The sequence below is a fragment of the Brienomyrus brachyistius genome, chromosome 2 (assembly GCF_023856365.1).
Source record: "Brienomyrus brachyistius isolate T26 chromosome 2, BBRACH_0.4, whole genome shotgun sequence".
In the NCBI taxonomy this organism is placed as follows: domain Eukaryota; kingdom Metazoa; phylum Chordata; class Actinopteri; order Osteoglossiformes; family Mormyridae; genus Brienomyrus; species Brienomyrus brachyistius.
The window spans coordinates 36,860,957-36,866,956 of NC_064534.1; positions in this window are offsets into that span (position 1 = coordinate 36,860,957).

Here is a 6,000-nt window from a genome sequence, read left to right on the forward strand (position 1 = left end):
GCTGAAGTCTATTGTCGAACCCGTCACTAGAAGCCATAAGGCAGTGTGGAATAGTCAGGCAGTAGCTGCCGCTTGGTGTACACAACCTTGAAACACTTGTTGACTGTCTTAGTTTTCAAAAGGAACCCCCTTTTATCCCTCAAGATTTGCTGTGTGGATGTCCTGATCTCTCGAGGGGGGTCACGTGGGTTACTCACAAAATCGTGAACTAACTCTGTGAGGGATGCGATGTTGACAACTTTCGAATTGGTGTTGTGCAGCGTTATTCCCTTAACTTTCAAGTTTGTTTTACTTTTTGCGGTTCTGTACCCATAAGTTTTGGGACCCCCTGATACAAATTCCACAATGTGATCATCTGGGTCCAACTCGCTTGTCAGCTCACCGAGAAAGTCACCCAAAGGTGGCATCCAGTCCCCCGGCTTGCTGACAAAAATGACAGAGTCTGTATCATGGTACAGCGTACGCCTCCCCAAGCGGTCCATGAGGTTGTACAGCTCGAGCCTTGCATACGCGGTAGTGAACGCCGCAATAAACGTGTTGACGTGCCGCGGCATGTTAGGGAACCCTTTTATGTTCCGCCATTGGACCATTGCCACATTGTCATTCAAAAAGGAAAAGTGAGACACATTGACCAGCTTTGAAAAAATGAACATGAGAAACTCATCGGGGTCTTTGATGAGCGTCGTACTTGCCTGATTTATCCTCTGTCCAAATTTTCCCCAAAGACTGTTTAAAAACAATTTGGAAATTTGGCGTTTTACTTTGTTCACCCCGATGTTTTCGGGGTTCAAGCGGATGCCCTCCTTCTCAAAGTAGGTCTGAATGTATCTCTCTTTATCCTCAGCACTCTTTACCCAAGAGGGATAGCCCGAAGCCTCCTGTTTTCCCTTTAAATGGGTGTTAATATAGTCAGCAAAGAGTGTGTCTGTCCTGTCGGGGAAATGCCAGACCTCGTAAATCTTGGCAATTTTGTAGCCCTTTTCAACAGCCTTGTTGATTTCGACACTGCACCACGTACCGCTCAGAGCTCTCTGCTCATCTGAATGATTGCAGACCCCCTGCGTCTCAGTTTCACAGCATGTTCTGCAAAGTGTGAACATGAGTTTACCGCCGGACCTGTAAGGCAGAACCGGCAGGTAAAGACCTCTCGGTGGGTAAACCTTGGCTTTGATCAACCCAAAATAGTTTTCCACACTGTCAAAATCGCGGTAAATGACCACGGGGTGTCCTACCGGGTACTCCTTAAACTTGTTGACAGAGGGATAAAGGCTCGTGAAGTCGTAATAATCTATACGCTCGTCGCCCTCTGCTTTGTAGTGCAATTGCAAGGCGTTAGTTCTGCCGCCAAACAGAGCGTCCCGAGGATCGATGCGCTCTGGAAAGTCAAATTCCCTCAAGAACGCCTGTACACTTGCATTTTCAGCCTTCATTTTGTCCCACTGGTGTTCCCAAATAACATGTACATTGAGGTTGTACGTGTGTTTAAGGGCAAATATTTTATCCTGAAACTGCTGATGCATGTCCCCAAAACGAAGTTTTGTTACGGGGTTAAGTGTGTTAGAATCAAAGCATTCTGGGCAGCCATGAAAAAAACACCCAGCAAATTCGTACGCCGTACGAACCCCGTCGATTTCGGCATAGCCGTCGAGGTAGTAGGGACCCATTTTCACCTCCCCTCTACAGAGCGCGTGTTGTATCTCTAGTTTTTCGCTATGTGCGATGTATTCCAGCCACTGGATAGATGGCGTGGAGTATGCCTTTTGTCGCTTGATGTAATTATCTGGAGTGGTCAGCGCGACGGTATTTTCAGGCAAAAAACTCATGCAAAACTGTTTCATGCACACAGAGGCAATGGTGACACATTGAAAAGGGTCTAGATTACAGCTGTTTATAATCTCACCCCTGAACCTGAGACAGCCCTCTCTCAAGATGACAACATCATTTTTACAGTACTCTGCCATTTCTTTTCTAAAGTCAAACACCTCGCTCGCAACAGTACCGTACCACTCCATAAACTCTCTCTTGTCCTTCTCCATCATGGTTTGCAACCCGTATGCCTCTGGTGGTGGGTAGGGACCGACGTAATTTTGATTTTCTACGGTGTTCCAAAAATGTGGGAAATAGCCCTTCTTTTCACTCTCAAAACCCAAAGCGGCGGGGAATGCGCTCAGCTTCATGGGCAGAAAGCAGAGGGAGTCAATGTATCTTTGGCTAAAGTCCTCGTCTGTCACACAGAGCAGTTTGCTGCCCTGTGTAATAATGTTGGGTGTGATACCATTCTCAACTAAATATTTCATGAGCAGGTAACTGTCATAGCCTTTAGAGTTGTGCGCTATAAATGTGTACCCCTTGTATTTACGGTTGCGGTACTTTTTGAAAAATTCCGCCACACAGCCATCCCCCTTAGCGGTCCAACAATTGCCCTCAAAGTCAATGCAGCAGATGTAATTAGCAATGTGCGTCCCCTCATCTTGTCTACATTCAAAGTCGTAAAACACATATCGGTCTGTCAAGTCCTCAGTCTTTACTGGCTCGATAAAACACTGATGCGCACAGTCAGGTGTCAAGTCCTCCTTACAAAAAGCGCATCTGGTATTTGGTTTACATTTATGAGCCTTTCGATTATTTTTAGTGACGGGGTACCGTCGGCAACACTTGTCACAATACTTGACAGTGTCACATAAGCTGTGTACACTGCCCCCGCCTAGTTGCTGTTTTGCGATTTTGTGCTGATCGAAGCAATACCGCGATCGACAGAACGACCCACAGTCATCACAATGTATGTACTGTCTGCGGTGCTTATGGCATTCGGGACTGAGACACACGTTGCAGTAATACTCACATTTGTGGTGTGCTTTAACACTGAATGAGGCGTAACAGTAATCACAGATGTACGATTCCCCAAAAAACGCACTCAAGCTTTTTATACCAAAATAATGCTGATCTTGAAGGTACAGAAAGATTGTTTTATTACGAGGTTCGGGGTTTGTCTGAAATTTCTTAAAAATGTCAGACTTGTCACAGCGGTACCACACCACAATTTTGACCCCAAGCATTCGCTCAAACTCTGCTATGTTTGAGAATGAAACCATGTCGGCCACAGTTAGACCGACTGATTCCTGCAAACGTTTAGCTTCTATCTCAGCAATCTCATGTGACATGTCAGGGTTTAAGAGGCGGACTACGCAGTAAGCAAAGCACAGATTATTTCCAGAGTTTTCAGAAACAATAAGACAACTGAGCTTCTTTTGCAAAATTTCAGACCTTAACAGCTTTGTTAATTTCTGCCGATTGCCCGCGCCACCATTTCGATTATGAATAATCTGCACGACCAGCTCCAGCGTTTCATCGCTAAAAACCTCGGCATTACTCTGTGTAAGGTTGTCTACCATCGATAGCAGATCATTTAGATCGATCTCGCCTCGAACATGTATAGCTGTGTCATTAGTCACTGAATCGCCCTGCAGTTCCACCTGTATGATATCCCCAGGCCCCGCTAAAGCGTTCACTCTGTCCACCAAATTTTGGAATGTCTGTATAACAGACCTGTAGACATCTACTATGTCCTCATGCTCAATCCCCTCAAAATGAAAGCGTTGCCTTATTTCAGTGTTGTTAAACTGTGGTCTGCGTATTACATTAACATCACCATCAGCTGCGCCCCCACCATGTTGTTGTTCCCCATTATCAATGTCCATAATTTCAGGGTCCCCCGCCGCTCCATCTTCATCATCATTTAAATCATTTAAGAAGTTTTGTAAAATGGGGTTAAATTCACCCGGTTGCTCACCATTCAGTTCAGCAATCATCTGATGCAGTTCAGCGTACATGGCTGATCCGTCATCAGCGTCAAGCATTTGCACATCGTTGTCTGGTCCGATGTCAGCCGCGTGGTCGTCAGCCATTTCCACATTCATAGACACATGAGCATTTGGTAGCCACCCGTCTACATCGTCTATAGCGTCTCCCATATTAACATAGTCCATATCCTCAACAGCTTCATGAGCACCATTCTCATTTAAATCATTTATTAAGGCGAGCATGTAGGGGTTAATTTCAGCCGTTGGTCCGTCATTCAGTTCATCAATCAGCCGAAGCAGATCGGGGTTCAGCGGCGTTTCACCATCGTCATCATTTATATGCATGCTTCTACCCCCGTCAAAACTCCAATGCCGCCAGTTTTCTGCCATGTCTGTGCTTATTCTTTATATCTGATCAGACAAATCCGCCAAAAAATCACACATTTGATCCTGAAAAAGGAAAAAAGCTACCTTGAGCCCCTTCAGCCTCTCGGCCCGGGATACAGCGCCGTCCAGGGAGCTCGCAACCGGCCACTGCCAAGGTGTTAATTGGTCAATATCCCAATCTTGCGTCCTCTGCAGGGGCCCCGATAAGGCCCTGGATGTGGTCGCTGGATCACCGCTTGCTGGGAACCCTTGGTCCGGTGTCACAACCCCTGTAGTAGGAGTGCCCGGCGGCGTAGATTCCAACTGTTCTTCAGGTTCGCTCTGAGCGCCGTCGGTTGAAGTTTCTGCCGTCGCTAGACCCGCTTCAATTTTTTCAGCCGCAGCGATCAACAATTCATCATCGGCAGTGTCTTGGGGGGAAGAGAAGGACAAAAATCAGTCTTTAAGCATTTCATACACAAAAATCCACGATGCGGTTATTGTTCCACGTACCGTTAAAACTATCCGTTCTTTTCCGCTTATGTTGTCCGTGGACAGTCCCTTCACGATTATCTCTGAAAATAACCGTCGGCGTGCTTAACAGGTCAGCGTCCTTATCTGCGACAGTGAACATAAAACTTTCAGTCTTTCCACAATTTTTTAAAACAGTAAATCCATTGATGTGCTTATCATTGATATTAACTTACCGCTATTCCAATCCTCTGCTTCACGGGGCTTACTCGGGCTTGACACCGTGGAAAATTCTTGGTCAAAAGTAATCGCAAATGTTTTCACAATAGCGACAATTCAAACAATTTTAAAGTATGGCGAAAGAAATTTAACATACCTCCAGTTTGTCATTTCCATCTTTGGCGTCGTGATCGTCGATAACGTTTCAAGTTCTTCTGTATTTTTGGTCGACAGCGTCGCCCTTAATATAGGGGAAACTTTTTTTTTTTGGGGGGGGGGGGGCTGGACCGCCCCTTCCCCGCTGTGGGGGCCACATGCTGTGGACACAGGGTGGCGCTAGCGACCCGTCTTTACCGCCGTTCGAGTTATTGCCAGTTTTTAAAATGTGCTTTTGCCCCCCTATTAAATAGTCGCGTACGTCTACTTTAGCCACATTGAAATAATTTTATTCATTAATCCTTGTTTACGGGGTAGTTTGTCGACTGCTTTAGTCCTCAACTTATTTATTTTTATACTTAAATATCATAATTTGTGGTAATGATCGTTTTTTATTCCTTGTTTAGTGGTGCGGCTGTTTGTCGTGTTCTTTATTCCTTAAACTTTTATATATTTTATACGTAAGCATGTGTAATTAATGGTTTTTTATTCGTTGTTTAACACATTAGTGGTGCGGCTGTTTGTGGAACCAGTCGGATCCCCTGTTGTTTAATTCCACCTCATTGCATAAATGGCATATATCACACCCATACAAATTTAAAATAACGCTATAACGAAAGAATTTGTTGCTGCCTAAGTTTCAGCCGTTCCTACACAACATCCTGTTGTTCTGATGAGCTAACCCCTGCCTAACGGTATTGCCAAGTATTGCCTGTCGACCCGAAAAAAAGGTAGTTGCATTGCAAAGGTAGATGCATGAATTCTTGGTCCAGCGACAATTGTTCGCCATTTGACAGTTGCTTGACGCGACGAGCTGGCTCAATAAAGGAAATACTGTGTGGGTCTACGCGCATGCGCTCGCTTAAACAAGAAATAACTGCGTTATTCTTTGATTATTGCTGTCGAAAATGCACAGAGCGCTTTACTTTATTATTCACATTGGCAGAAAAGTGCTTCATTCCTTAAAAACATTACGGCTATAGGGGTT